At 38.7% G+C, this 21,536-nt stretch overlaps 1 protein-coding gene across 6 annotated transcripts in view; it reads left to right on the forward strand.

The window, feature by feature from the left end:
* Positions 1-5,100: 5,100 nt before the first annotated feature.
* LOC126379948 (uncharacterized) overlaps positions 5,101-21,536 on the forward strand; it is a 38,791-nt gene continuing 22,355 nt past the window's right edge. For 5 of the 6 annotated variants that reach the window (XR_007568409.1, XM_050028973.1, XM_050028974.1 and 2 more), the window contains exon 1: positions 5,101-5,255. The gene's annotated coding sequence lies outside the window, so the exon portion shown is untranslated. Of the gene's footprint in view, positions 5,256-17,284; positions 17,503-21,536 lie in introns of those variants that run through there. The other variant, XM_050028971.1, reaches the window with a different exon arrangement.

Below are 21,536 nucleotides of genomic sequence, written 5' to 3' on the forward strand. Positions count from 1 at the left end.
AATCTAACCGACAACTTGGGAGATTGAAACGTTTTTATTTACATAAAGATAGATTGAAATAGACAGTGACAAACTTCGTTCGTGACCTTTCACTGAAGTGGTTATGTGAGACGAGAAATACAAGAGAAAAATAATCAGTGGATGTATAGGGTTGTTGTAGAGACCATATTTTATTAACAAGTGGTACGTACATGTGATGCAAGCGAGCGGTGTCACCGTCATCTGCGTTGTACAGTTCTGCATGTCTTCGCTTCATTGGAGTTTTGCCCTAAACAATCACCGGCCCTTGCTAGGATGTACAACATAGAAGTTCTAGTGACACGAATACTAATGTCTACACTATTAGTGTTTAAACAGACGTTTGTTCAGCTGGTAATTAAGTAGCATTGAGACCGGTGCTTCATCAGTCGAGCCTATAGCTTATCATAGTTCTTTTACCTAGTGCAGCAGAATTTGTGTTCTATTTCCCTTTAGGTTTTGACGTCTGTGACGCAATAATAATATGTAAGTAAATAGAATCTCCGTGAAGAAACTTTGTAATAATGCATGTGTAGTTTACCTTCACGTACCTACAAGTATCAAGAACCGTATGACAAATTCATCCGCACGCCGCCGCGACCTACAAACTTGATGGAGCTATAATCGATGTGTTGGTATGTTTTAAGTCGTGTCGTGTATTCAAGTTAGGTCATTACTATTCATTGTGCAAAGGGGGCAGTGGACGACGGTTCGATTTCCACCGCGCGTCACCACATTTAGCCATTCGAAGCACGCCGTGCCATCTGGCGAAAATTGCCGCCTTCGCCGGCAATTCCTTCACTATACTTTTATTATGGTTTTCGTCTTTCGAATACGTTATAAACATACTGCGCTCGAAGCCTTTGTCGGGAATTCCTTTTCTTTAGACGTTTCATGATATGTTACGATGTACATAAACGGAGAACGGTTTAAGGGCCCAGTCTCCGGTTGCAGAATATTGAATTTGAATATTTTCACCCTTCTCAGCAGCGGGGAGCACCCCCGCTGACGTCTCTATACCGATTTACGGAGACTGCAGCCTTAAATGATGTTTTGTTTTTATTATAGTACTTACCCGTGCTTAGGGAAACTCACACATAGAAAATTTAAATCGAAAAAAAATGTGACTCGGACGGGATTTGAACCCGCAGCCGGGACGACCGTGTTAACCATTACACCACCGAGTGCAGCCCCGTCAGAATCAGATTTTTATTTTAAATTAAATTTTCTCTTCCGGAGAACGGTTTACCTACGAGTAAAAGCAAAAGGCAGTAGGTCAATACAGTAGGTACGACTGCCGGGCTCAGCACACGAAACCTACCTAGTGAGTAATTGCTTACCTACTACAAACTAATGCCTCCAAGAAATCAATGGATTGAGTTAATAGTCAATCTAGAGCAAAAAATAAGTTCCTAGGAACTTTCTTTTGTTAGTTAGTAAATGCGGCCGTGTTTTAAGTAAATAAGTGAAACCAGGGTAATATCGAATAAAGACGACTATAGAATACCAAACAATTGTTATAATCCTGATGAAATGAAGCTTGTCAGGTGCAAGGTGCTTTTCTGTGGAACAAGTTGTATAAGGCATTGCTGAAGAGACAATAATTGTGTTCATTAAAACGAAACAAGAAACAATGAAAGCTCGTGAGTAAATGCGAATAGCACACTTTTCAAATTCCAATGCGCATTTCCATTGTTTCCTCCTCCGTGGCCCAGTGGTTGAGCGTGTAATGTAATTAAGCTAAATTATCTACTAGTGATAGGTATCAGAAAGCGATCATCTCTTCGCTGCTATTGGTCTGCGCTGACTCTAAGGGTGGTATTAATAAACTAATTTCAGCTTCGAGACTGCCCATGTTAATGTGACAATTCTCATATAAAAACAGAGACTTGAGCATGATCTTGAGGGCAGTCTCAGCTGAGATTCGTTTATTAATACCACCCTAAGGGTTTTTTTGACGTCACTTACTATAGATGTGTCGCATACGGCTTTAACTACTTCACCAGATGACTAAGATTAGTGAGTGCCATGCTACTACTTCTACTGTACATTACACGCACAACCTGATATTACCCTACTAGATTAGATACGACATAATCCCTTAGTCGGTAGTTGCGGCATGTTCGTTGACCCAGACTAGTAGGTAATTTGTATTAATACGAGCTCAAAGCACCAACGTGACGAAGTATAATCAATACTGCTTATTACAGTAGGCAAAGACTATTAATATTATCCCCAATTGTGGGATCTGCAAAGTGACTTTATGATGATAATACATAAACTCACGATGTAAGTACGTAGTCGTGACATGAGTCATGTCAGGGGCCTACGGCGGCTCAATAATAACCCTGACACCAGGGTTGATGGGGTTGGTAATTCACCTCACAACCCATGCGATAGAAGAAGAACTCACTGACGCTAGTAATCCGTAAGAGGGTGGGCAGGGCCACGAGTACCTAATCAAGACTACATGGGGATCTAATGATGGAAATTCTTTCCAAAAAAAAGGTAAACTAAAATGTAATTACGTCGAGCACGGCATCCAATAAAGAATAATAAGTATAAACAAGGCCAATTAAAATCCGAACTCGGTGACGCAGAAACGAATAACCAAAATATATATTGTTAAAATTGGATTCGTGAATAAATTCACATAACGTTGCTCTATATTTTTGATTGACGCTGTCGTCCTTTTGTAAAGGAAACATGTCACGGTAGCAATAGGGTTGGAGAGGCAGTGCCAATTTCCGAACTAACTTTGATTTCCGCTCTCAGCACGTTACTCTCACGGAACTCAGCTGCCGTATTGAATGACTGCATATCCGACTTTGAATTCCGATTCGAATACGGATCTAATTAAAAAAAGAACGTTAGCGGGAGTTACTCCTGGCAACAACTGTTAAATCATGTTAAAAATAAGTTTTGATGATGCAAAGAATATGCATGTAGGGGACGTGGAAAATAAAAACGGTACTAGAAGGAGGTTCTCAATTCGACCGTATATTTTTTGTTTGTTCGGGGATAACTTCGTCGTTTATGAACCGATTTTGATAATTCTTTTTTTTTATTTTAAAATGTTTCCACACAAAACTATACGTGTGTGCTATTTCTCTTTGTTGAGTAATGGTAACAATACCAAGCGAATTTCCTTCGCTCGGCATGTTATAATTACCGGGTAAAAGCCGTAAAATATCGCAATTACTCGTAAATTTTCAACTTTCGATTGCGAGTGCACTGTTGGTTATTATAATACTGAGAAGATGCCGGTCACGACATCATAACCCCGGTCGTCACGGACGCGGTGGAGGCTCATTACTAAATTAGAAGCAGGTAAGAGAAATTTTGAAACGAACGTTAGCAGGGCTCGATTCCCGCCCGTATTTTGGTTACCTATTTTTTTTTGTACCGATTACAAATTTGAAAATAAATATCCATCTCGTCGGTGATAGGCTGTAGGAACATCGTAGATTCCTTTCATGCTTGAAGTAAATCAAACGTTGGTATTCGTGGAATCCAGTGACGACGACGTTAAACATATTAGGTATTTTATATTTTATATAAAATGTTGAAGAACGTTTTATATACAATTTGATTAAATAGAAACAAAAAAAATAAATAAAATATAAAAAAAGTATTAGTAGTAGTATTTAATTTTTTTTCGTCGTCGTTGTATATTTTTTAAGCTTGTTATATTTAGTATATAAGATTAATGGTAATGAATAATAAAAATGTATTAAAGAAATGTCAAGAAACTGTCATTTCTGGTTATACCTACATTTATTGATTTAAAAGATGTGTTGCTGTTGCATTTTCTTGACATTTCTTCTCCTCAGCAAACCTAACCTAACCAAACACAAAATTCTAAAATGTTAAATAATAAACAAGTTTATCAATAATAATTAACTACATTTAATAAATGATTCTGATTTCCATTTCAATTTTTTTGCAGCAGAAATATCCAAATTATTATATTAATGTAGGTACTTATTGTGAAATAATAATTTTAAAAGATCTACCTATCGTAATTGCATCGTAAAAAAGAAATGAAGAAACGAACGCCGGACAGCAATGCGAACAAGCACAAAGTGTGTCGATATCGAATAGATTTTCACTTGTTTTTGGAAACAAAGTATCGACTGTCGGCATTCGATGCTGTCTAGCTAATTGGTAAAAGTGAAGCCTTTGTCCAGTCGCAATAAGAAAGGCAAATAGAAGAGTACCGCGTTCCCCGGTTGTGATTCACGACGCCAATACGGCCAATACCCCACTGCTATGTTTTCCGCTACCATCAAAGCCTCCGCGTGGTTATTAAATTAACAGCCAACGGTTATTACTCGTACGTTTTTGTTACGTTCAATTATCAAAGAAACCTACCTACTTACGTTTTCGCGATAAATATCGGAGGTGTAACGTATGAGTTGTGTCACAAATTGATTACTCAATTTAGCTTAGCTCTCGTAAATAACCCTTCATATTCGTTGATATTAAAAATTACAAAAGTTGTTTTGGCGGAAAAAGCACTAAGTTGACCGTTAACGTCTCCAGCATTCAAATTAAAATTTAACTTTGTCTGCTCTATGAATGTGTTCGTAAAAGCCTGCCTTTTTCACTCTTCAATTAAAATTACCTTATCGGAACGCGGAGCCCAACCACAGGTAAAACCAGTATTACTTTGTAAAATTATACGTATCCTACATTGTGGGAGATTACGTTAGCTTTGTGGACAGTTTTCATTAGTTGCATTATAGATGTACCAGTGATGACGTTTATTTCTGTTTCGCTCGCACGTTCGGATTTTGTGTATAGCCATCGCGTTGCCCTCCTCCCACTCGAGGCTGGTAGTTGGCTCAACGCGCTATACGTTACTTCACCAGTCGGCGGCGGACTGCCGTTTGCGTTCTTTGAAAATATAGTGAAGCGGACAAAGTAACCTGAAGACCGTCGACGACACAAAACAAAAATATATAAAATATGTTCAATTAAAAGTTGTCCAACAAAAGAAGAACGCCATAACAAAGTATTAAAAACGGACAATAATCTTAATAGAACAAATAAAAACTAGATTTCACATCATCAGAGATCACAGACCCACAAAAGTTCAAGTTTGGTGTAAAGTGTTGATAAATGTGGTTCGATGACTTAAAAGTGCCGTACATGTTAGCAGCCAGAAGATTATTGTTAAATGAAGCAAGATATTATCCGTAACACAAGAGGATTTGATGCCGCCAGGGAATAAGGTACGGTAAACCGGATATTGAACAAGCTAGACAGTCGCTTGACTAGTCTTAACGCCTATAATTATACTTATATCTCAGCCTTTTGAAAAAGGATCCTGATCTCGCTTTTTGTACCTACTGTCGGAGATGTTTTGAACTTCCCCGAAGCGTTCAATTTGGACGCGTCTCGGGTTGGTCACGCTAGGTTTAAATATTTGTTGTTAGCATAAACATTGAATCCACAGAATGGTTCTCGCTACCCTAATGTGTGTTAGTACCAGGTGTGGTTTCAACAGGTGGACTGCATTCACCATTGGCATTTACTTTTTAATTACCACACCTTATTGCTTTCGTTTAAGTGGATAGATACTCGTAGTTGAAGACATCATTAAATTTTGTAGGTAGTAAAGTACCTACCTATTTTTTATTTTGATATTTTCTATAACATTAACGTAAGTATAATTTGTTGTTTACTTACTATGAACACTATTAAAGAAAATTTCAAGCACATTGTTCTCCTAAAACTGTTGGTTTTATATTTCCATACCAGTTCTGTGGGTTGAAAGCGGGTTTACCTACTTAAATTTCTACAACGTAAAAGCCTGTTTACGTTTTCCGTTTCTTCTGATTCGAAATAGGTAGGTACTTATTTGATGTCTACAGCGCCCTGATGCCCAAATCTACGTTAAAATATTTTATTTAGAAATAAGATGTTAATTTTGTATAAACAGGTAGGTAGGTAACCTACCTTACTTATAAATAAGACAAGTGCAAAAACGTCAACGATGAGTTCATGATTCGATTTAGATTTATAAAAAAAGCTGGTTCTTTAAAGGCATTGCTGTCTTTTTGTTGACGCAAGCCTGCAGAAACTTTTGCATTTATACTTATTTTAGTCATTCGCGTGAGTCATCTCCACGTGACAGATCAGCTGCGAAAATAAGTTGGAATTTTCGGCAGCGAAAGATGGCGGGCCGGTGTGTCATCGACCACGATGTCTCCGGAGATTCAACCTCGTTGGGGCCTTTTGCGGCGACCTGTCTTTGTAGCAGGTAGTTGAAGGTACCTTTCGCAAGCAGAGGTTTTTTGTCTCCGGACCTTTGTCGTGTGGCGTTGGTGGGGAGTTGAATGGCGTCGCTTGCCGCGTCAACGTTTGTTTGGGAAGCACTTGTTGCTATTGTGCCCTTTTGTTTTTTGTGCACACGAATATGTTTATCTTTCTAAGAAGCGGCAGCGACATGAATAGTTAGGTATATTACCTAAACTTGACACGAGTGGAGAATATTTTGCTATCACTAGATTTTTACGTACGCCCAGCGTTCTAAGCATTTTTATTTGCTATTGAGTTATGTTAAGAACCATTTTATAATTCTTAGATTGATTCATATTTACGGTTACCTGCTACATTTTGCGGTTTTGTTTAATAATAGGCACCTACTACGAAAGAACCCACTTATGAAAATAATCAGCAGAATCGAAAGGAAGGATATAGGTAGGTATGGGTACGGTACGGTCCAGTATTTAGTAGAGGTTTGGTCGGGCACGCACGCAAGAACTGTAGTCGCACCCCGCGCCCCGCGGGTGTTGCCCCGCGTCGCACAATCTGTTTTCTCAACCAGTTAAAGAAAATCTTTCTTCTTTCCCTTTGAGACTTATTTCTGCATCATTCCAGCCTTTGTTCTACTTTATAATGCTTTTTAATTTTCTACAACCTCTTTGAGTAATATTAAATTAAATAAGGCCAAGTTGCTACCTTAAAAGGTTTATTTTCCTCAAACGCGTTGTAAAGTTCCACTTAAATTTCCGTCAATGAAAGCGGCACAAACTTAATGAAATCTATTTGCTTTACTTTTTAAATTCGTCATCACACCTCGCGGATATTAAGAAAAGTAGGAGGTACTTGGAGCATGACTGTAGATCATGATCGTAAATCCTCGAGTGGGAGCTGTAGTCATCATTGATTTTTCTGAAGTCGATTTTTATTGTAATATCGTAGTCGTGTCTTGGCATTCCAAAAGTAATCTGTTGTTCGACATTTAACCGCTCACGTCGAGAATATTCCGCAGCGTGAAAGGAACATTGGAATGCGAAATACACGTGTTGCTTACATTCTAGCTTTGTTGCATCTTCTTATTTGATTTTATAGATTCTGTATGAACATTTAAATGTCTAAATAGGTACTTGTTCCTTATCCGCATAAGTCAGATGCAAAGCACTTGTGCGGTGGAGGCGAGTTATGCAGTTAGTTGACCGGTCGATAGTAGCAGGCTGCGGCATTCGTTGCGTAACACCTGCACCTCAGAGGGTCTAAAAGCGTTTATCTTGAACTACAGTTACTAAGTTTGCCTCTACAGTCTACCCACACTTTGAGGCCAGCTTGTTTATGGGCAAACATCTAAGTAGGTTCCGGATATTACGGAATATTACTAAACACACTAGATAAGCTCTATTTTGAGCGTGAGGCTTAACTTCACGCCAGTCTTATAAATTTTATATACTTACGTAACTATATCATTTTAGGACAAATGGGGCTAAAGCGTTTCGCGTGAAGTATCTAATCCACAGAGGACAAATGCGGTCAGTTAGTCAAAGCCACTTAGTGATTCAACAGTATAGTATTTCGTGGAAGGAGCGAGCGGGCAAGGGTCGTGTTACTTATATTATTAAACAACTAGTTTAAAGCTCAAATGTCTATGATATACTTGTACATGATAACGACGCGGCTGCTTACGCGTCAACAGATTCTGCTGCTAACGCACATTATCCCAATGATCTCTCATGACTCTGATGTTTCGCGACACGGGATGTGATTATAACTTCAAGTGAACAGTAGGCATCTTATCACTCAACATTATCTGTAATACGGTTAGGTTAAGGAATGAGAAACGTTAAGTTTAAGAATGACTTTATGTGGTGATCCTACAGCAATTTTCCACTCAACAAAGTTCAGAAATTTTTCAAAATTTATATGCGCCCTGGTGCTGTATTTCATGTTAAAGTTGTTGAGAACAACTCCAATAGTTTCCGTGAGAGGTTGCAAACTCGCGGGACGTATTTCAAATGTTCCAGGAATGCTGCGCGTTAGTGGGTGTTGTGCATCGGAGCGCATTTCTGCATCTAGTGGTTAAGCGGCTTTAGTACCCAACATTTATAATATTAAGATGCTATGGCAAATGCGAATGTTGTTAATTTTTGTTTGCTTAATATAATGCAAATGCGATTTTTTTATCTGAATGCTCTGTGAATGGTGTGCATTGCAAATAAACACAGCAATGTTGTTTTGTAGTTGACCCAATTGTACCGAAATAACTTTGTCCAAATTTAATCATTTCCATTCGGTATCGGCGTCGATTTTCATAAATTATTACGAAACTGTTTTTATTAGTGAAAGCTGTCCCAATTTTCGTTTCAGTTTCGTAATTTGAGTAATTATTTATTACGACAAATTATAAGCACTAATCGTTCAGTGGTTTATTGGTTGTATCTTGCAATTACCCTAAAATTCAAGAAAGGTGTAATTGAAAACATGAAATAAGTCCACGTTTGATTCCACAAGTATTTTCTACAAGTGTAGACTTACAAGTATGTAACCTACTTCCGTATATAGGTATTAGCTTCAAAGTTTACCATTATCATTGTTAATAATGCGAAGAACAATAAGAAGTACCTATGTGGAAGATAGTAACGACACGTTGCACTATGTATATGTACTTATAGATAGATAGAGATTTTGCTCTATCAGACAGACCTATTATTAGAGTCATCAAAGTAAAAGTCTGAAGACAAAACTGTTGGACACTGAGCAACGGTGTCACACGTCTGTCGTTGGAAAATAGTCTATCTGTCGTGGAGATCTCGTTCTCTCGAGTGGCACGCGCGTCGGTACCTATCACCTACTAATAGTACGACAATGACTTTCTTCTCTCACGACTCTGTCGTTTCGTATCTCACGCGCCTACTGTTCGATCTTATCTTCAGTAGCATAGAGCGTAGGTTACGATACACAGACGTAAGTACCAGCTAATCGTTGGCGCACGTGTCTTTCTGTCACGAGTCTGCTGATTGGCTGATGAGGCCTTGTGATGCTAATCTATAGGATCGGGCTTCGACTGCTTTGGGGCTGCCGAGAGAGACATTTTGTTCGTAGCTATCACGAGAAGTCGATTCTTCCTACTAAAGATTCGATAGCGGGAAGAAAAGATCTTGACCACTGCCGACTGGTGGTGCAGATTCATAGGTATAAATTTGTGAGTTGCAAGTCAACAGTGTGTCGAGGCGTGGCATGGGACCATCAGAATGTGTTGACACTGTGCATAGGCTAGCGAAGCCAGTGTCTACTTACTTGGTATTCGCTATTGCGATCTCATAGTTCCATTAGCACCTAGTTAAAATTGTATCATGTACTATTTTATTTCGCGTCGTACGTGTCCAATCAGGTTTGAAATTATGTTACAAAATTCTATAGTTTCCCTTACAATGAAACTATTTGTAAAATAGATATTTAATAGACACATTTGCATCAGTTATACACAAGGTTACTGAGATTAGAGCACAAACGGCGTGATTGTATCGTAACGGCAGTGAAACCTGCATTCTTAAGTTATGAAATAATGAAGTTTGCATACCAATATACCATTATTAAATATTCCATTCGTCAATGCCCACTAAAGTACTAAAGTACTTATTACTTATTCTGTGTTTAGTTGTGTGTGTGTATTTTTTTCAACTTGAAATATTTACAAAGTAAGTAGTTACTTACTTCGTTGTGAATACTGTACTATGTCACAGAATAAATATCAGTACTACGTACCTATGTGCAGAGGTAGGTATATTCTACCGTGAATATCAGTTTGACTAGTCAAACCGTTCTTTTGATAATTCATTTTGAGCTCAATGATGTTTAGATAGGTTTGAGAATATTTTTTGTCAGTGTCATTAGAGTTTGTCGATAACAAAACGTTTCCAATTCAGTGGCGTGCGCAGATCATTGTGCTTTGTGATGTCACACAGGCTCGGCGGGAACGCAGCTCGCCGGTACAATACCAGCGCAGGCGACACAGCTTCCGCGAATTATATCGCGCGGGCTTTGACCAATACATGCAACGAATAGGGTAGTTTTACTAAACGTCAAAACACGAAATTACTATGGAATTTGTATAAAAAAGCAACCTGTGACGTCATAGAAAATCGTAACAAAATGTCGCACTTATTATTACATTTTTCATTACGGTCAATGTGGGGAAGACCATCTGGGTTAAAATAAAAAGCCGTCTAGTGCCAATAACTTCTAAATTTGAATAACTAGCGATAAAACATTATGCCTCTGTCGATAAAACAGTCCCTAAAGAGCCAGTTAAATAGATAAAAGAAAAAGTTATTTGTCAGCTTTGGATCTGTGTTTATTTTGTAATCAGAATTTCATAAAATCTTTGACCTAGGAAACTACCCAATTCTATCTAGGTGGATAAACGTCGTAAGGCTCGAAGCGGGGAACTCGTGCCGCGGGCACTGATTAGTGTCTGTTCACAATTATCTACAAACTGTACCGACATGTGGGGACTAATTAATTCGTTATTCTATCAAATCTGCCAAGATACAGTCATCTAATGTTGTTATATACACTAATAAACATAAAGTCGAATTACCTATATACTTTCTAAAGTAGACAGAATGATTAGAAAACAACTTGCATGCAACAAACCATTTTCTTTAGTCGTCGTTGTGAAAATAATCTAAACGACCTTATGCTTAATCTAGTTCTCAACCCATAAATTGCTATTAATGTGCCATAGATGCATAGGTACTTTGTCGTTTTGTGTTTACTTTGGCTAGATGTGGTTAATATTAAATCTACTTAAACAATGTAGGTACCTATCACGATTAAATATGCCCAAATAGATCTTGTAGTTTATACAACTGTAAAGAATGCCAATCCTCAAAGCGGATTAAAAGAAAAACCAAAATATTTTGTATACCTACCTATATCGCCTGTTGAAATTTGCCTGCATTCGTATTCATCTTTTGTTCGGCACAGAAATAGGTACCTTTTTGATGTGAAGCGAAAATGCTGCGTTGTATTTTATTATCCGACGCGTCGGACAACCGCGAAATCTGCAGCAATGACCAATCGTTAACGTAGACGGATAAAACACAATTTTATTAAGTAACTTTAAATTAATTAATTACTGTCAGTTTCGTAATTTGCGAGGTAATTCCAACAAGGACTTAGACGTTTTACTTCATTAAAATCGATTTAACAGTTTCGCGTTGATTGTGAAATATTGTTCCGAAAAGTTTGTACCTACTTTAAGACCAAGAGTTTTGAAGTGTCAGGAATGTGAACCTAGGGACCGGTTGTGTTGCGGATGGTTTGGCGGTCATTTGCTTATGCAACTTGACGTTGGGTTCGGTTATTTATCGTCGTACATTATTATCCACTTTAGTTTGTTTGTAGACAATAAACACACTGTATAAGTTTGGCAACACCATTGTTCTCTTTCAAATTGTTATTCATAATCCATTTCATCAAACATAGGCGAAGCTATAATTTAATAGAACACATTTTATCCGAGAAGTGTGTCCTCTTGAACGCTTAGGAATTCCGGAAAGCAATATAAAAGTTGGCAGCAATTTGAGGAAAGTTTTCCGACACGTGTACGTTGGAAGACGGAAGCTGAATAGTAATAACGTGCGACAACCATTTTCTGCAGCAATAGCAACCAGCAGGCTGGGTACTGCTAACACGAACTCATACGCTACTAGATATTTACAGACCATTGTAATAAATATTTTAATAATTATCGGTCGCATACGCCGTGACATTAGCTTACGTAGTGAAATGAATTTTAGCCCCCCTGAGCTAAAAAGGCCACATTGCGTGCAATTCATCTAAAAAGCAATATTGCTATTTGACATTTGCGCATATAAGAATAAGAGCGCAATGTTAACAAATGTCAAATAGCAGTATTGCTTTTTTTTAGATGAATTGCTTCGACGTGGCGGTTTGTACGCCCAGGATGTTGTAGTGAAAGATTTAGCCAAGTATCCGCTGGTTTGTTTTATTTTGGTTGTGAACTACGGTCTGGGTTGTAACGGGGCGTTGGTTTCTATGACCCCAGGCCCCAGCAGCCCGTCAGCGCCCAGTAACTCTATCCTGCACAATCCTCGCGACAACAAAAACGGGCTCCGTACTCTTTGTGAACGTTCACGGTCTGCCGGCCTTACGTTACAAACGTTTAACTCCAAACATACGTTAGTATCACCTGCTTAATAAATGTTATGATTTTCTCATGTGCGGTCCACTACTTTCGCTCGTTTACGCTCGTTTAAAATTAATTGCTAGGTATTTACTGTTTTATTGCTGTAAAGATTTTAATACCTAAGTAACAATATAACTTTTTCGCCTTAACTTGTATAGTAGTTAAGAGATAATTTATCGTGTTATTAAGAAAACTCATTTCACTTTTTTTAGATAAGCCTAATAAATAATAATCTTACAACAATTTTATCAAGATTAATGAAATACATAGGTATAGGTACGTAGAATATTTCGCTGTCGTAAAGATAAGGTGCAGTGTACGTGTATGAATAACATTAGATTAGTATGTGTATGTGCGCATAAGGATATTGCGCTGGGCAAGGTAGGTAGGTACCTACTGGAGTAAATCGAGTTACGGTTTACCGCGTACGCGGAGCGGGCGCGCGGTCCACGGAGGCTGTACCACGTAGAAAGGAACTGGCGTGGCGCACTCCAAGGTGCCAAGGACGACGACGCGCGCGCCGGTTGTTCACCTCGCGGCAAGAATGCGCGGGAACACACGGACCACCGAGTGGCCGCGCGCGCCGCACCGGGACCCAGTCCGCGCCCGGACTATTCTCAACGAATGTACATACCTACCTATGTCGCGCGACCAGTTTTCTACACACTGTCCACTTTTCTCCATTGCTTTTACGTTCATAACTGTATAGTAAGTATACTTCGACGCGATCGCCATTTGCATTTGAATGTCGTCTACCCAGTGTGCGAATCTTGAACGCCTGAATAACTAACACATCCGTTTTTCAATTTTTTATCGAAATCTGCATGGCTATGAAATATTTGAAAGCATCGAACAACTAATTCAACAGTTAGTTGCGAAGTATGCAGAGCTGTGGCGCGGATCTGCCCGGAGTGTAACTCGTCGAGCCTTCGAATGCCTTTGCGGTGAATCAAACGGGTCGAGTCGTGCGGGATGGCTGCGTCAGCTCAGCTTAAGTCTGACGATAAAATTCCATTAAACACACTTTAGGTACGAGTAAAGGTATTCAAGCTAAGATTATGTAGGTATTACCTTAATATGAGATCAGTAATTATAAAAAAACCTGAGTTCAGTTACCGTTCTTATGCTTCTACTAGGTGGCAGCATAGGCCGGCACAAATTTTGATTTAAAAAAATATAATATTCTTCAAAAAACACAGCCTTGATTGGTGTGGTCGCTTGTGTAAATGTATTGGAGCGAGAGCAATCAGATCATATCTCAGATCGTGTTTATCGTTCGTACTGCGATATCGATTACTCTGTAATTATACAACATGGCCATTTGACCTCTCGTGTATTGTGTTAAGTTTAGTAACTTCTAGCACATGGTCGGTTTATAGGTACCAATTTTGTATCGACACTTATGTACTGCAATTTAGATACTATTCAAACTTCAAATACTTGGTCGTTTCTTGAATGCAGGTTTCTATACAACTTTAAACATTACAAAATATTCCCCGCTGGTAATAATGCCCGCGGTACCGCCTGTGTGTGCATTAAAACACACCTCGGACACTTCATACAAAAAACTCCATCTATTATTATTAAGACTACATTCTGCCTGTTAAGTTATGCTGCTGTTTCCTGATCGGTGCTTCATAACGTACATGTAGCACTTATATATAACCTACCTGACATTACCATTACGATTAGAACAGCTTACCATTCTCGCTACATTGTGTGTATAATCGAATATTTTTTGCACGTCAGCAACTTGATCTTGTTGTTTTAAGTCCTCCGCAGCATCGCTATTCCAGTTTCTTTTCTTTTCCAAGATTATCCTGGGACAGCGCTTGTGGTCAGCGGTCAGGATGTGGTCGTTTTATTCCCGTCTAGTTCTGAGTGCTCTGACTAGTTTGCTGGGAACTAGCATCGCGCTACTATGTGTTTGCACTAGAATTATCTTAAGCTTAATCATAGAATAAGGAATAATGGAACGGCAACTCTCCGCTCCCCACCAGCGGCTGAGCTACGTTTACTTCACCCCCCCCTCGGTCTATACTTCAGTCTTAAATCGTATGGCGTCAGAGGTCACACACACAGTTGCGCGTGTACGATAACGTCAATGTGTAGTGTCTGTGTAGATCGCGGTTTTTTGTATGAAGTGTCCGAGGTGTGGTTTAATGCACACATAGGCGGTACTGCGGGCATTATTACGAGCGGGGAATATTTTGTGTTTAAAGTTGTATGGACGCCTTCACACAAACATTCATCCCGCTCCCCGGCTCGCAACTCTCACGGCACCGCTTCTGTGTGAGGAGAGCTTAAAACCCATTTGATAGTGATATTGTTATTATCACAATAGTCCCAGGAGGGACTTGTTTAATGTTTTCCAAAGTAACTAACACTTATTAATTGTTTTAAGTAACGGTATAGGTAGGTCTACCGGCTTGGTGGTTAACAATGAAATTGTTATCTCATTGTTTTCTCCTTGTTCATAATGAGTCATTTGAATACTCCTTTCTAAATTGATAATTATTATAATGGTATTATAATAATATTTTCGTCTGGGTCATTACATCAATAGTGTAGTATAGGTTAGATAAAACATATTTAGAACAATAACGTTCTAAATATTACATCCCTAGCGTTATCCCATTTTATCAAGGTCCGCTTACCTAACATGAATATTTGGAAGATTCGATCAGATTCTAAATATTATAATATGTAAATTTTGATGATAATTCATAGAAAGGTTCAAAAGAATAGTAGGGTGTCTTGTCATCATCATCATCACTAATTTAACTCCCACGCTCTTGTCGGTGTAGAAAAATAGGGCAGTGGTTTTCCTCTTGCCTTCCACCCCGCAGTACTGACTCTCTCTGTCTGACGCGAGTGGGATTGCGCCCAGAGTAGTCTATTTCAATGCCGTCCTAGGACTCCTGTCCTCCGCGTCTGAATATTACTGCTGCCCTGAGTCAGGTTCCAGGTTAAGGGTGTCTTGATATGCATATAATTCCAATTTATCTTTTACCTAGATGACTACCCTGTGATCAAATTTGGGATATGTAACTTGTACAGGGTAGCCTTCTGATAAAAAAACTTTATAAGATAAATTGAAGCCTTAGGCTACATTAAATAGGCGCCAGTACAGCGCCTAATGACATTTAATTGGTCGAGGGAGCATTTTTGTTGTCCAGTAATGGGGCGGCGTGGTTTGTGAGTCAAGGCATCTCCTATTCTAGTTTTAGTGCAGCTGCAGTACGGCAGATACTACGCGTTAAATACAGTGTGTATCGACCAATAGATACAGCGATCTTTATATGTGGCTTTTACAATTTGCGCTCTAGCATGGTGCCTATGACAACAGGACAGGGAGATAGTGTACATGCTAGTCCGAAAAAGATCTATCAAGAAAGTGTACTATTCTGACAGCTGCACTTAATATTATTTATAGAGTAAATAATATTATGGTTTACTCGGGAAAGAAACCGCCATGTTTAATTTTAAAAACTTAAATAACACTTATAGTGTAGAGTGTGTGGACTCAGTCGTAAGTGGTATTCTCCATCACTTAACACTCGTCTAATCTTGGTTTACCATAATCTAAATACCCGGGATGATCAGGAGCGGATCCAGCTTGTATGTTAGTGGGGGAGAGGGGGCCACCAGGTCGCAAATAATCTCCGTAGAGAATTGGATAAAACTGCAGTGGCCACCTAAGGTCTGCCGCCAAGAGGGATGATAAGAAGGAACATTATGAAACGAAAAAACCAGAACATTCTTGAACACATCTCATGAATAGAACAATTGGAAATCAAACAAGATAGGTACGTCGCGGTGCGACACCTGCTGAAGTTTATAGATAGGTGAGATTATAATTACATTAAATATGATTGCATAACAAAGCTATGGGTAAGCAGTCTCGGGTCGTTTTACGTAAATGATTTGTTGGTTATCTGAGGCATCAACTGTCTGAGCCTACTCCAATCGACATCAAAAGCTTCACCAACGAACTCTGCCACGCCGAAATGTTTTATAGGTGACAGCAGATTTTGCTTTCGTAACTTTGTATCATGACTGACAGCACTATAAATATACATTCACATACCATCAACGACGTAACTTGAGTGCGTGCCTTAATACCACAATATTAGCTAATAAACTATTGTAAGAATGTCAGTAAAAACTATTCGTGTGAATTTATTTCGCAAGCTATTGACTATAATATTGAGCACACCTTCAACACTCGACTTGATATTAAAATTTAAACGGATGGCTTCACCATAAAATATTGTTGAACGTAAGCAAACGCACTGAATGAGCGATGGATGTTATTGCTTTATGACTCATTGTTAAGAAAATAGGTGTTAACAACAAATCTTCGTGTATAATAATATCTAGCCAGTCACGTACCGTTTGCTTATAGAAGTAAATAACGTAAATTACATCCAGTGGTTTCCTCATAATATACAATTTACCATGCCAGGCATTTAAACGATAAATAGACATAAGAAAATTATGAGCGTCGGGATCGTTGTGAAGTGAACAGGATTCCGCATCTGTGTAACGTCAAATTATACGGTAAGCTTTAATTAGCTTGAGGAGAATCAGGTCAGGCCGCATATAGTCGGCGGGTTCTGGTTAATCCAGTGAGATTGACATTGAACGGGGGCTGAAAGCGTCTCGCGCTCTATAAGTGTGACTGTAAACAGCGGCCGCTGGCGCGACGCCAACTAGACCACCTCTCCCCAACACTCTGCAATGCACATTAACACATCATACCAATTTTTACCGGCCCAGACTAAACACGTCTGCGCTATTAATTACGTCTCGACTCCATTAATAATTACAGACTGAGAGTGTACTTCTTTTGTTCCTCGATCATGAAACTTTGATTAGTTTCTATAAATCTATATTTAGGTGACCCTTTTGGCTCTAAATGTATCTCATCTGGTTTCATTGGTGATATTTCGAATTATATTTTAGGTCAGTTTTTGTTTGGATTCCTTCAGTGAATGTTTAACTTGGTAAGTTGTGAGTGTGGATGGCCAGTTTATTATCGGGTTCGTTGAGTTTTCTGTGTCAGTTGAGTGCAAGTCGCCGGGAAGTTAATTGATTACTTCCGCGTCACATTTTCTCAGCGTTTCTTATTTCCGTATATAGAGTGGTTGTAGCAGTGTGATTGACACGCGTCATTATCGGGGGAGGTAGTGAGTGACACTGTGACGCTGTCGTGTGCCGGCTTCCGGTCATTAGTCTAGCAATTACTTACTCTCACCTCGCCGGATGCTGAGTGGTGTTGGTGGATAAGGGAAATGCGATACTATGATGCTATAACGCTGCCCACGTGATTGGAAACGCAAGTACTTCGTCGCGAGACTATTGACTTTCTAATACGTGGACAAGTACATTGATACGGTTCTAACAATTTATATGTCTAATACTTGTTATGATTTGTGATACAAAGTAATAAACGTCTGCTGAAGAAAGATCGTTATGTTTAGGTATACAGCTATAAATACTTGTACAATTTAAAAACAAACCCGAAATTAAAAGTGTCTCTATAAATAAGGGTTATTAATGTCTGGATGCAAATAAAGTTATTTCTGAAGTCATGGTGTGTAGTTAGTTAATTATGTAGGAACCTACTACGTTGGTTTTTTGTTATCGTACGTAAACAGCCTATATACGTCCCACTGTTGGGCACAGGCCTCCCCTCAATCAACCGGAGGGGGTATGGAGCATACTCCACCACGCTGCTCCAATGCGGGTTGGTGGAGTTATAATATTATGCAATTCAATTTGACAGCTCGTTGATTACTGCGCAAAGAAAATATTTTAATGACATATTAATGTTTCATATTAATGTGTTTGTTGACATATTATGTTGTTTATATTGATTTGATTTGATTTGATTTTCGTTATTAAAATATTAATAGGCTTCATTCCCGTAGATTTATAGGGGTAGACAGAGCAACCGATTTCAGGATACAGCGTGTTTGATACGAATGTTATGAACACGACATAAGTTTTGTTTTATGTCCATTACTATGGTACTAATTAAATAATTGCAACTAAGAATCTCACTGGCCGTCTAGCGAGGCAATGCAGCCAGTATCATGGGCACTTTTGTACAGGGGTCACTGAAAGGAGGGTTGTTTGAATAGATTTTGTATATTTTTCCTTTATTATTATTATATTTATTGTGCTGTGTTTTTAATATTATTTGTAAAATTGTTATTTTAGCTGTAAGATTTGTTTTGTAATAAAAAAATAACAGTGGTGTAAATAAAAACTGGCTATATAGAAAAACAAAGTAAGACTTAAGTTTGAAAGTATTATGTACTATATATGAACTTTTCTCATGTGGGTTGTGAGATCGATCACCCACGTCATCACACCCTGGTGTCAGGGTTACTATTGGGTTATTGATTGGGTTACTATGATATATGCATGGTACAAGAAAACCAGGTATGCTCAATCCTATGACAAGCCGCCATTGCTAGCCCATTGATGACGTAAGTGTTACCATTAAATTGGTATCTCCAACATTCCAAGGGCGTAAATTTTATTATTGAAAATGAAGAGAATTACGGGCTAATGTCACACACCACCACCACCATCAGCCGTATGACGCCCACTGCTGGGCATAGGCCTCCCCCAAGGATCTCCACGACGATCGGTCCTGCGCTGCCCGCATCCAGCGGCTTCCCGCGACCTTCACCAGATCGTCGGTCCACCTTGCAGCGGGCCTACCCGGGCTAATTTAATTACTATTACTTGTCATATATATAAAAATAATTTAATTTATAAGTTTTTATTTTTATTTTTTAAAAGTTCAAAGTTTCCTTGCAAAGTAAATATAAAAACATTGGTCGTGGGTAATTTTATTATTTACGAAATGGCAAACGCAGGGCGGGATGACGTCCACTGGGCTAACCTTGAAATGTTAGCTGTCACTTTTGAGCTTACCAGGTTTTCTTATACCATGGATATATGAATGACTTTATGTTTATTTTAAAGTTGCATAGTATTATTTACATACCGTTATCACGTGTGTGGGTAGCCGGAGATAGTAGTCAGCACGTTTGACACCACAGCTGATCCAAAGTCAATATTCACGTAATTCGATCGTTTTCGCTTAGTCAGGCGCCTTCGAAATGTTATGCTTAGTGTGCTAATACTCGTACAATCTCAGTTGCTGTTTTGTTTACTCGTAAGTACCTATGGAATTTGCGTCAAGTGAGTTGTATCAGTTGGCTAGGTATCAGCGAGGGGTCTAGTTGAATCGCTAACTTTTGTTTTGTCGTTCATTCAAAGCGCCATTAAATAGCGAAAATCCATGTGTTACGTTGCGTGTTGTATAGTCGTCTTGTGTATTTTGTTTCGCCAAATAAATAGTAAATGCCATCGGAGCGAAATCAACAATAGGTCACGACAAATAAGAAGTCTTAGAATGATAAACAAAAAGGAATATCAGCTTCTTTTATATCTCTTTATTTTTTACAATAACTTTTCCAACACCTTGATACCGTCGCGTCCGTACCAAACAAATAATATACTTATGGACAATATTTTATTTTCAAAAAAACTTCCTTCCGTCCCATTCATTCACCATTCCATAGTATCTATCAATCTTACGTTCCGTACTACTCATCTTTCTAAAGTTGTAGTAAATGGTAAATGGACTAGTATGTAGTTCATTATAACCCTGAAATGTTTTTTTTAACGTAACTTATTGTAGGTTTGTCTCAGATATCATTCATTAGCTACTTGACCGGAGCATGTATGTAGGTTGTACATCGGTTTTGTACCATTACATGTTATCGCGGAGATAACAATACCAATAATTAGGACAACGACACCGCAACGTTTTATTGATAAAATTAAAATTTGATTATTTATAGCCCAATTTAAAACTCCGGGTCATAGATATAAGATAAGTACCTACTATAAAAAATAGAACTTTTTAATTATTTTTATTGCTATCTGTATAATATCATATTTGTAATCCCTTCAAGGATTATGAGTGTGAATGTACGGTCACGAGTATGTATACACTTAGGTACCATGTCACATTAACTTTTTTGACAAATTGAACTGTAAGTCTCACTAAATGTCAAATATGTTAGTGCGAGTCCTAAAGTGGGTACATTATATTGCTCATGACTGTACCAGACGTAGTCTACTTTTGGGACAGTCCTAGCCTATACCATTTTAAATTATGATCAGGTTGGCTAAAATGCCATATTGAGGCAATTCACCTAAACAAGCAATATTGCTATTTGCCATTAGTTGACGTTGCGCACTTTTATATGCGCATTATGGAAGCACTGTATGTCGTAAAAGTCGACTAAGGAATTGTGTCACGTTTACTCCAACATGATGAAGCATTAATATAATAGTATATGGTGCTATTGACCAAATTGGAGATGTCCTTAGAAAAGGTTTAGTACGATTACTCTGAAGCGGCGTGCGTGAACGAAACGATTAATGAATGCGGAGGAAGCAAGAGAAGTGTGCCAGGGTGGAAGTAGACGGAATTCCATAGTCTCAGCTTACCCATGTGCCAAATAGACGTGACTTTATATATGTGTATAGTGTATATGTATGTATGGGCTAATCACTTGTCACTATTTCCGTTCATCATAAGGCCGCAAGTGGTCTTCTACTTACTTGTAGATCTGCCCAGATCATTAGGGATCACGGGCGAGCATTATGTATGTACGTAAACTGATTCCGCACGACATTCTCGTGTGTGTACGTTCGATATGCGTGGGAATCTCCACCGAAGCGTACATTTCGCGTGTTGGTAATAACAGGCGCAATTTATGCGTCTACGGCGGCGGCGAGTCGAGGGTCGCTGCGGTCCACCGGCCCGCTGCGGGTTCAGTTTTGAATAAATTGATTCGGCCCTTTACTTATGTAGATAATACCTATTACCAGCTTTCTTTTTACCTCTTCACCGTTTTTTTTATTGAATTTGGCAAATTCATTCTATTTAGTTTTCGCTGAGAGATTATCTCAAAGATTGTGCTGTATTAAGCTAGTTTTCGCTGTA

Source organism: Pectinophora gossypiella, chromosome Z (assembly GCF_024362695.1).
Source record: "Pectinophora gossypiella chromosome Z, ilPecGoss1.1, whole genome shotgun sequence".
Lineage (NCBI taxonomy): Eukaryota > Metazoa > Arthropoda > Insecta > Lepidoptera > Gelechiidae > Pectinophora > Pectinophora gossypiella.